Consider the following 12,492-nt stretch of genomic DNA (forward strand, 5'->3'; position numbering starts at 1 on the left):
CAAAAATTAAACAATTCATACAGTGTCTGGGTTGTAATTTAGGAGCAATAACCGGCCTTTTTACCATTAGTCCTCTTTCATTGAAGCGTCTTCTAACCGTCCTCTCACTTACATTCACACTTAGAATCTCCTGCAGACGGTTTCTTGCAGCAATTGCAGTAAAATGGCAATGTCTTAAAAGTTCCATGAAAATAAAGCGATCATCTCTTTGCGACGTAACTATTTTTACGACAAGAACCAAGTCGAGTAAGTATAAGTATGTACCGTACCATTCTACCAGTCTCTATAAAGCGATGGAAAGCTTACTGTAGTTCTCGGAATACCTAAAGTTTCGGATACATAAACTTGACTTCTTCCGTCTTGTAGCAATGCAATAATTCGAGCAACATCTACTGTAGATGACACAATAATTGGTAAGCTAAGTTACTGTTTAATTAAATGTTTTCAACTTAGAAGCTAGGGGAGGAAGGTATGCTAAATTTGCAATTACTCGAGCGTTTTGGGGACCTATTGAGATGTGAAGAGTAGGTCCTAAAACCAAAAAAAAATTAAAAGTTAAGCTTTTCATTTTAGTAAGGAGTTTAAATTTTTTAATTTAATTTTCCATTTCCAACAATTGTTTTATCCGATTGTAGCTCCATCTATTCATAATTCGAAAATATGTCTCTAATAGAAGTTGCTTATATTTACGTAAAGAATACAAATCTGCAATGAAAATTAAGAACTTCTATTTAAGATTTTAAAGTAACCCCCACCCCACCCCTGTGAAGGGTCGTGTTTGGTGACATTCGATAGATTTTTCAAAAATATTGAATACGTGTATATTGCAGCTTTTCGATCTGATGTTCATTTCGCGAAATCTCGCAGGGTTTGTATTTAAAATTTTAAATTTACCCCTACCCCTCTCCGTGAAGGGTTGTGTTTTCGTGTTTGGTATCATTCAACAGATTTTTGAAAAATATTGAAAACGTATCTTTTAAAATCCATAAGGAAAAATTTCCCGTAACTGGCTGTATACCATTAATTACAAAAATTGAAGAAAGACTTCTGTGTAAAAGATATATTTATTAAAACCCCAATAAAGGGCTACATTAAAAGACAGAACGTTTTCGCTCTAAAGAGAGCATCATCAGTGTTCTAAGCCTAAAATAAGTACAATCATAATTAGTGAAGACAAGAGTAAAAAAATTTAAAGGTTGACCAAGATAAAAAATTAGGTTATACTTACAAGCTCTACATGCTAAGCCACCAAAAATACATAGGTTAAAACCCTTAAAACGCCGACCAAAAGTCTTACATTGGCGTGTATTATGTTAAACCCTGGCGATGGGTGAAAATGAAAAAGATATACCTCACAGCATTATATGACTCTACCACGTGTATGTGGGTGGTTGAGTTGATTTCACTGTCTTCACAAAGAGAAAGGTGTAAGTCAACTAATTACAGGTGACAGGTAAGAAAGCGTTTCTGACTGATGACAGCACAAAACAGACGGTTTAACATGAAGAGTTGTGAACTGATATGTAGTTAGGTACACGAGCCAATAGTTTTTAAAAATTTATTTGTAGCAAAATACGATAATAACCACAAACATCATATGCTGGGATTATAAGTATTCACTATTAAACTACCAAGAATGATATACAAAGTGGAAGTAACGTTATTTGAAAACCAATTGTCAGTGGGGTTTAATAAGTGCATTATCAAAGATAGGCAACCAACCATACATGAGTGTATTTTAAATAAAATGAAGATCTTATTTTTGTTTTAATAGTTGCAAAATAATAATTTGCCCATATGATCTAATGCATTTGGGGCAGAGAAAAAAGTGAATATTTTTTTTTACTAGACATTTCAACCTAGACATTGCCTTCACTATGTTTAATAGTATTGAAAAAAAAGAAAAAAAAAGAAAAAAAAAAGAAAAAAAAAGAAAAAAAAAAGAAAAAAGAAGAAAAAAGAAAGACAAAAAGGAAAAAAAAAGAGAAAAAAGAAAAAAAAGAAAAAAAAAGGAAAAAAAAAAGAAAAAAAAAGAAAAAAAAAAGGAAAAAAAAGGAAAAAAAAAGAAAAAAAAAAGAAAAAAAAGGAGAAAAAGAAAAAAAAAAGGAGAAAAAGAAAAAAAAAATCACTTATTTTCTCTGCCCTAAATGCATTAGATCATATGGGCAAATTATTATTTTTCAACTATTAAAACAAAAACAAGATCTTCATTTTATTTAAAATACACTCATGTATGGTTGGTTGCCTATTTTTGATAATGCACTTATTAAACCCCACTGACAATTGGTTTTCAAATAACGTTACTTCCACTTTGTATATCATTCTTGGTAGTTTAATAGTGGATACTTATAATCCCAGCATATGATGTTTGTTGTTATTATCGTATTTTGCTACAAATAAATTTTTAAAAACTATTGGCTAGTGTACCTAACTACATATCAGTTCACAAATCTTCATGTTGGACCGTCTGTCTTGTGCTGTCATCAGTCAGAAACGCTTTCTTACCTGTCACCTGTAATTAGTTGACTTTCACCTTTCTCTTTGTGAAGACAGAGAAATCAACTCAACCACCCACATACACGTGGTAGAGTCATATAATGCTGTGAGGTATATCTATTTCATTTTCACCCATCGCCAGGGTTTAACATAATACACGCCAATGTAAGACATTTGGTCGGCGTTTTAAGGGTTTTAACCTATGTATTTTTGGTGGCTTAGCATGTAGAGCTTGTAAGTATAACCAAATTTTTTATCTTGGTCAACCTTTAAATTTTTTTACTCTTGTCTTCACTAATTATGGTTGTACTTATTTTAGGCTCAGAACACTGATGATGCTCTCCCTAGAGCGAAAACGTTCTGTCTTTTAATGTAGCCCTTTATTGGGGTTTTAATAAATATACCTTTTACACAGAAGTCTTTCTTCAATTTTTGTATTTTTTAGTTTTTCGATCTAACGTCAATTTCGCTAAATATCCGCTTTTTTGTGAAACTTTGTAACTCGCCCATTTCCTTACGCCCCGCTCAAATGGTCAGCTCTTAATATGGCGATTTCGAGTTTTTCTAAGAATAGATTTTTTCTTCGGATCCCCCTTAACGAACTCCCCTGTATTAAGAGCCAATATATGGTAGGGATACATTTACAGGGTACCAGGCGTCTCCCCATGTGATAATATGACGCGCTTGAGTAACGGAAAAAATCCCCGCTTGGGCTTCCCTACCATAAACAGCGACTGCAGAAAACAACAACATAAACGTAAAACTAAGACACAGACTGTCACAATCGCAATATCTATTGTGATCGCAATAAATATTTATTGAGATGCAATATGGAAACAGTGTATAAAACTTCCAATGAATTTTTATTTTCGGAAATTTATAGGGTTGCCACTTTTTTGCCGTTCAGTGTATAATAATCGGTTTACAATATGCGCTTTTAACATATTTCTAGTTGTTTTTTTAATATCTGCGGATTAACTTGTCTGCAACTTTTAATTGAATAAATTATTGTATTTTGAAAACGGATTCTTATCTTTTAATCAAAATATCGAATAAGGTGTGATTGCTAATAAAATATTTCCTATCATGTTATTTTATAATAAAGAAGCGTTAATTAGTTTTTTATTTTAGTCTGTATAAAACAATACGTAATTATCTCGTAGATAATCATCTCATATAATTAATTGTGCCTACAATGTACCTACTTGTACATCAACTAAAATATAAAAACATGTTTTTTTCTAAAATTCTTTATTTAAAAATTATATCCAAATATCTTCAACATGTTGAGGTTTACCTTGTTTGCTTTAGCTGTCATAACTCTAACCACTGCCCACTACATACCCTATTATGATTACGTAGTTATCCCTCAGTTGGTAAGTATCGTTTTGTACTTTTATAATAATTTTTTTTTCTCGATTTTTCTTTTATTTAATTTTTATGTGGGATGAAAATGATACCGTGAATAAGACAAGAAATACGATACTGAAATTGTTTTAGTAGGACTTAGATGGTAGATCGCCTTTCTTGGAACAACCTATTTTTAATTTTAAATGTCCTAATTAATGAGAGTATTCTCATGTTTGTGTATTTTTAGATCCCAATATAACATATTAACAGAATTGCTTTTTCTTGTTGTTGGCTATGAACATGGCAATTCTGATCTTGCTTGTGGCAATTCTGAATAGTTCGACTGATGTTAGCCCGAACCACTTATGCAGATTTTGGAACCACGAGTGTCTTCTCCTGTCTCTCCCTCGCTTACTGTCTATTTTCTCCTGGACAATGGATAGGGAACTTGTATAAAATTTTAAATTCGAAAAAAATGGTATAAATCACAACAGATCATAATTTAGAACCTGTATCAAAGATAAAAAAAGTTTTGTTTGTCTTTCGTTGGGCCCATAAAAACGACTAAAAATTCAACTTATATTCTTGTTCTCATGATCATTTTTCAGTGCGTCACAGTTTTTCGATTTCTCTCTAATGCATTAAGTTAGATGAGACGGAAAAAGCGGTAGCTCCGTGATTAAACACAAAAATAATGCAGCATTACAATAGTTATATACATAAGGTGTCTATTCCTAACCTACGTTTGATTCGTTGATATTTAGAATGCGCGTTTTTTCTAGCCAATCAAATACACGTATTACGAACATTTGACGAAAACTTTGTCCATTTTGGCCATTTTTATGTCAAAGTGTCAAAGTGTCAAAGAGTCAAGTGACGGTTATTATTCAGGTCAGTATTTTGTGTACCTGTCATTTTGAAATTTCGAATTCGACTTCCCTTGTGTTTCACAACGTTTTTGTGCATTATTTTTTGTTTTGGTTTAGAATTTAGTTCGTTAAAAGTTAGTCATTGGCGTGAGGAGACTAGAGACATTCGAGATGTACCAAAGAGTGCTAAATATCTCATGAGTAGATAGAATAGCCAACGTGGAAGTAATGAGACTTACGCATAAGGAACGAGAAGAACTAACAAATAAGAAGAAAACTGAGATATGTGGGACATGTGATGAGAGAAGTATATCTAATACTCCAGTTCATTATGCAAGAAAAAGATCCATAGTAAGAAGACTTAACTCATGGCTGAAGAACCTTAGGAACTGGTTTGAATGTAATAACAATGAATTATTTAGAGCTGCGGTTTCAGAAATAAAGATCTCTCTGATGATTGCCAACTTTTGAAGCGGAGACAGCACCGAGAGAAGAAAATAAAAACAATTTATGGATAGTTTTGTGTCATTTTTTAATGTTTCCATATTTATAAATTTAATTAAGGCTATGGGTACATAATTCGCAAATATTTTACGGCTATCCCTAGCTTTTCTGTCTTTACATGGCAAATTACGTGTATTAAAATTCACACTGGTATGGACACGGTTCTTAGACATTACTACGGTTGCCTAAATCGACTAACCAATAAACATTAAGGGTGAGATTACGTCACAAGAGTTTACTGTCATTTGAATCCTAATATGATTTTTTTCGAATCCTGAGAAAACCAAGTATTTTAGAAAAATTTAAACGCAGGATGCAAGATTACATTATTACCGAGGGCGGAAAGCCCCTTAGAATAAACAAGCAGATTCTATTGAATGAAATATTTGAAACTAAATATCACACTTCTCTTTTATTTTCAGCCCTGTAACTTATTAAAATAAACATTATGGAAGTTTTCAGGGACTTTCAGCCCTCAGTAATAATGTAGTCTTTCATTCTGAGTTTAAATTTTTCAAAAATATTTATTAGTTTTCTCAGGATTCGAAAAAATGAATACAATTAAAACACATTGAGAATTTTGACATGCGTCAAAGTTTTGCATTAACTCAATGTAAAATTCTGAACTATTGAATTCCAGCTTCCCTAATAATTATTTTACATCAAAAGACATTAGAAACTATTTGAAGAGGATTGAAATCTGTATTGGAAATAACTGTTAAAATTGGTCTACGTAATTAAACATATTCCAAAATTTTGTAAAAATGTAATACATTTTAGTTTTAAGCCCAAACTTAGGCCACACACAATGCAATAATGTTCACATTTTTGAACTGTCAATATTTTTATTTTATTATCTATTGTTTAAAATCAATACACTTGATAAGGTACCCTCAGTTGCGGAGAAAGGATTAATAATAAAGATTTTTTTATTCAGTCAATGGTGTGAGCACTGTCAGCATAGTAACGTGTGGCCTTACTTTTACACGCATACCTGTTGTGGCAAATGTATCATATTTTTCAAAATTTTGGAATGCATTTAAATCGTAGAACAATTTTAACTTTTGATTTTAATACAGATTTTAATTCTCTACAAGTATTATCTCATGACTTTTGATATAGAATAATTAGGGAAGCAGGAATTCAACAATTCAGAATTTTACATTGAGTTTCCTATGGCCGTTTTTACGATTCACCACCCGGTATAAGATAAAATGTGTACTATTTGTCTTATTATTTCATAAAAGCACAAATAATACACATATATACACAATAACACACATTCAATGATCGAAAATAGTTTTAAAATATGTGAATGTAAACTCTTGTGACGTAAAGTCAAAAATATAAGTCTCCCCACCACCGTCGGACAAGACAACCGTAATAAAGTCTAATAACCGGGGGTATGGATATGTACATATTACTAGAATGTCATTCTACTTGACAATGTCATAACTAGCTTAAAGAGATGGCTTTTGAATGTTCTTGGATAACTGTTATTTTTTGTATAATTGCAAATTATTAATTCAGTTAATAAATGTGATAAGTTTTTCACTATGGGTTTTTGCTGTAACTTATTAAAATAAACATTATAGAAGTTCTCAGGGACTTTCAGCCCTTGCTAATGACGTAATCTTTCATTCTGCGCTTAAATTTTTTAAAAATACTTATTAGTTTTCTCAGGATTCGAAAGAAATGAATCCCCATTTGAATAGCATTGCAGCCGCAAAAACGTACCGATCCTCTTAACAATATTGTTTATTTTTTAATTTTATTCCCCTTTATAAAAAATACCTACGACACGTTAACATATTGTGTAAAAATCAAATCTGCTAAATTACTAATTAGTTTAATTCCACAAGCTTTTCACCTATGGCTAAGTACGATTCTAGCATATGTCAGATTCGTCAATAATTACATGAAATAAGTCTCGACACGCCCAATACAGTATATGACGTCATAATTAATGACGCACTGAAAAATGATCATGAGAACAAGAATACCAGCCACCCCAAAACGCCTCGTGACGTCACGGGGTTGTATGTTTACATTCTACACCAATTGTGTATGCAGTGATTACGTAAAGGTTGGACTAAATTCATTTTCTCGAGAAAGGACGATTTTGGAGAAAAATCCCGAAAGAGGTAAATTTTTATTTTTAAATTGCGACTTTTTGGCATATATATCATACTAGTGACGTCACCTATCTTGGCGTGATGACATCATCTACATTTTTTTAATGAGAATAGGGGTCGTGTGATAGCTCATTTGAAAGGTAAGTCAATTCTCTATTCTGTAATATAAACATTAACATAATTATTTGTGCAGGGTGTCAAAAAAAATTTTTGGATTAAATTTATTGACATAAAAAGAATAATGTGTGTAATTTATTTAACTCAAAATACATTTTACCCCTATCAGAAAACAGAAAATAATGTTTATTTGACAAATAAATATTGTTTTTTACTTAAATTCAGTATTAAAGCAGCCACCCACCTTCCTCTTGACAGTTTGAACATTTAATTTAAGCGAAAAGCAATGATTATTTTTCAAAAAAACATTTTTTTCTGTTTTCTGAGAGCAGTAAAATGTATTTTGAATTAAATAAATGACTTGCATTCTTCTTTTTATGTCAGTAAATTTAATCCAAAAATTTTTGTGTGACACTCTGTATAAATAATTAGGTATTGGTTATATTGATTTTTTTTTGTAAGCATTTATTAACCATCAGAATTACATATTCTATAAGCTAATTTGATAACAAGTACAATAACATATATCAATGTCAAAATTGGAAAGAAATCCTTTGTAAAAGGTATAAAATTTTTTTTTATTAAAAATCCCTTAAAAGGTCTACATCACAACAAAACGTTTTCGATTTTTATAAAAAATCATCATCAGTGTTCGATAAACTGGATGCTAGCTGAGCCACAAAAGAAAAATATCTGGGTAAAAACCCTTTACATAAAATATAGATGCCTTAAAAGTGCATACTTCAAGAAAAAGGCCTGTGATGGTCACATGGCAAACAGGATAATGCCCTATGGTAAGGTATAATGACTTAATGGCAACTGTTGCCATTAAGTCATTGAAATGTGATCAACTCAATTTGGATCCCACGTGTTGGGAAACCTGTATACCTTACCTTAGGGCATTATCCTGTTTGCCATGTGACCATCACAGGCCTTTTTCTTGAAGTATGCACTTTTAAGGCATCTATATTTTATGTAAAGGGTTTTTACCCAGATATTTTTCTTTTGTGGCTCAGCTAGCATCCAGTTTATCGAACACTGATGATGATTTTTTATAAAAATCGAAAACGTTTTGTTGTGATGTAGCCCTTTTAAGGAATTTTTAATAAAAAAAAATTTTATACCTTTTACAAAGGATTTCTTTCCAATTTTGTGATTGATGGTATACAGCCAATTACAGGAAAACTTTTTCTTTTCCTTGTGGATTTTATATATCAATGTATTATTGTACACTAAAATGGCGTTATGAGGTACATCACCCAGCGGTTTCACCTCAGTTTCAGCGAAGATCTATGGGCCATAATCTTCGCAATCTTCTGTTGTTTAGTGGCTGTAGTAATGGTAATATTAATTGGTTGGGGTGATCTTCCAATTTCTCGTGATGTCTGTTGGCTTTTTCTTGAATTACTGTGCTGACTAACGGAATGTTTAGGTCTGTATGAAGGGTTTGGTTGGAAATGTACCACGGGGCATTTGCGATGGTGCGTAGAATTTTTGATTGAGTTCTTTGGATAATTTTTGTGTTTGATTTGCTGCCACAACTCCATAGTTCTATACCGTACGTCCATATAGGTTTGATGACTGTTTTATAGATCAGCAGTTTGTTCTCAATTGAGAGTCGAGATTTTCTACCTATAAGCCAATTAATTTCTTTCACTCTCAACTCAATTTGTTTCTTCTTCTTTAAAATGTGTTGTTTCCAGTTTAATTTAGAATCAAGATGAAGCCCCAGGTATTTGACGATGTTCTGTTATGGTATGTTGACTTGATTAAGGCTAATATTTGGGCATTGGTCTTTCCTTACTGTGAAAGTTATATGTGTTGACTTAGTTTCGTTAGCTTTTATCTTCCATTTCTTTAACCACTGTCCAATTTGGTCTAGGTGTTCTTGAAGTTTTAATACTGCAGCTCTTGGATCCTCTTCAGTTGCAAATATTGCTGTGTCATCAGCGAAAGTTCCAATGGTGGTTTGTGGAGAGGTTGTAAATCGGATGTGTACAGTACATAAAGAAGTGGACCCAATATACTACCTTGTGGGACTCCTGATTGAATTTTGTTACGATTTGATAGTTCATCCTCCACTTTAGTTTCAAATTCTCTGTGATTTAGATATGATTTTAATAAGTCAAAGTATTTGTTGGGTAGGGATTTTTTGATTTTATAAAGTAATCCTGGGTGCCATACCTTATCAAATGCTTGGCTGATATCCAGAAAGGCTGCTGTGCAATACTGTTTATTGTCCAAAGCTCTATTAATTACATTTGATATGCGATGGCATTGTTGCACTGTAGAATGACCTTGCTGGAATCCAAATTGGTGTTCTGGGATCCAGTTTTGGAATTCTAGGTCGCTCATAATTCTTTTAAGTAACAGCTTTTCAAGAAGTTTTGACATTATTGGCAGTAGACTTATTGGGCGGTATGATGAAACATCCGTTAAAGTTTTACCAGGTTTCGGTATCATAATTACTTGGGCAATTTTTAGTGATATAGGCCAATAATTAAGTCTTAAGATTGCATTTAATATGTACAATAACTTCATTATACCTTTTTTAGGAAGTTGTTTTAGCATTGTTGCTGTTATGAGATCAGTGCCTGGTGCCTTCTTTTCATTCAAATGATTAATTTCATCTTTGATCTCCTTCGGTGTAATTAAAGTTAGTCGCTCTCGTTGATTAATTGGTAAGGCTAGTTCCTGCTCTACTTCTTGTACTTGGTCATTGTCGTGTGGCTTGAAGACTTCAGTTAGATGTTCAGCAAATAAATCAGCTTTTTCTTTGTTGCTTTTTGCCCATGGTCCTGGTGGTAATGAGTTTTTCCGAATTGGAGGTGAAGTATTTATTGGTTTATTTTTGTTTTTGATTGGTTTCCAGATAGAGTTATCTTGACGCGAAAGGTTTGATACATAGTTTTCAAATGAGTTGTTTCTCAGCTGTTCTAGAGCTGTTTTTAAGTTTCTTGTTTTGTTATTATAAATTGTCCTGTCGTCTGGTCTGTGAGTTCTTTGCCAAATTGATCTAGCTTTTCGTTTTTCTGCTACTAGTCTTTTTATTTCAAGAGGAATGTTGGTTGAAAATATTTTTTGTCCAGGTTGAGGGGTAGACTGTTTGGCAGCATTTTGAAGTAAGTTGATTAGATTATTAGTTTCTTTTTCTATTTGTTCGGGAGTTTGCAATCTCACTAGTAGATTTACTTCCTGTTCTATGATTAGCCGGTATGTGTCCCAGTTTGTTTTGAAGTTATGCAGTCGAGGTGTTGGTTTTTTGATTATCACCGTTGTGCTAATTGTGGCAATTATGGGACTATGATCTGATGATAAATCAAAACTTGGTACTACATCTGTATATGATTGAGATATTCCGTTTGTAATAAAGAAATCCAATAGGTCTGGTGTTTTATTTGGATCGGTTGGCCAATATGTCGGTGATCCCGTCGATAGGAATGAGTAGCTTTTATCCTGTATAACTTTTGCTAGCTCTCTGCCTTTGGTGGTTGTTAGGCGTGAACCCCATAGCGTATGTTTACAGTTGTAATCTCCACCTGCTATAAATTTTGGCCCTAGAGTTTCGAAAAGGGTAGAAGATCTTCTTTTGTAAGTCTGTGCCTGGGCGGACAATAAATTGCTGTGACAGTTATATCATATGGAAGAGTTTGTATTTTTATCGATGTTGCTTGAATGTGATTTGTTTCGTACTTTAGCATTTCATAATGTTTTATAGTTTCTCTTATCAATATGGCTGAACCTCCGTGGGCTGTACCATCTGGGTGATTTGTGTAATATAATTTATACTTAGGTATCTTGAAGTAGGTTCTGTCTGTAAAATGGGTTTCACTTACTAGTAGTATGTCAATGAAATTTTGTTCCAGAAATAGTTTTATATCTTCTTTATGATTAGGAAGACCATTGGCATTCCATTGGGTAATTCTTATGAACTTAGACATTGTTAGTTTACTTTATTTACTAGCATGGAAATCATGTTGAGCACAATACTGTTTTGTTGCATTAGCTGGTTAAATAAATTTTTAAACTCTTCTAGAAATTTGGTAAGTATACTCGCTGTATCTTCGTTATTGTTCTGATTATTTGCTGCAGCTTGAGCGTAACTTTCATACTGATTCTGAATCCTGGGTTGTGTATATATTCTGGGTTGTGTATGTATTTGATTTATTGCTGGATTTAATACGTTTCCTCTGTTATGATACCTGTTATTAATATTATAAATTTTTTGTTAATGTTCACATCCTTTATAATTTGCGGGGTGATCCCCACCACATAATGCACATTTTGCTGGAGTGTCTCTAGTCTTCTTACAAGTTGTCGTATTGTGGGCTCCTCCGCATTTGACGCATACAAATGGTTTATTGCAATATGACTTGGAGTTCAATTTCAATAACTCTATTCTGTAGCCCCCTTAAGTTATAAATATCTTTGTTATTTGCTGCCGGTTCGAGATCCACGAAGAACAAATTAAGTGGCTCTTTAGTAATTCTGTGTTGTGCATTTATTATATTTCGAACTTTATGACCCAGTTTTAGGAGTTCGTTTTTTATATCCTCGGTGTTAGTAGAGTGGTGAAGGTATTTTATTACAACTCTATAGGCTCGATCCAGTTTTAACTGATATGTATGGTGATAAATGTTATGTTCATTAAAATATCTAACCATTTTTCTATATGTATCTGGCGTGCCACAACTTAATTTTACGACATTGTTAGTTAAACTTTTTGTATGATATTCTTCCCTTTCTGCTACATCCTTAATTTTTTGTACCATTTTTTGATAGTTTTGTACACCGTGTATGAAAATTGGTGGAGGGTTTGCTGTGTTGGTCTCCTTGGGAGGGACTACTTCATTTTCTAGCGCTTCAAATCTATTTTCTGTTACAATAATATTTGTACTGTTTGCATTGTCTGTTGTTTTTCTGATTTTTCTTTTTTTTTGAGCTTCTAATTTCTTGCCAATCGTTGCTGCTAGCTGGTTCGTTGATTTCTTCCTCTTCTTCACTGGTGGATGGCAATCGTT

Source organism: Diabrotica virgifera, chromosome 7, assembly GCF_917563875.1.
Source record: "Diabrotica virgifera virgifera chromosome 7, PGI_DIABVI_V3a".
Classification (NCBI taxonomy): Eukaryota; Metazoa; Arthropoda; class Insecta; order Coleoptera; family Chrysomelidae; genus Diabrotica; species Diabrotica virgifera.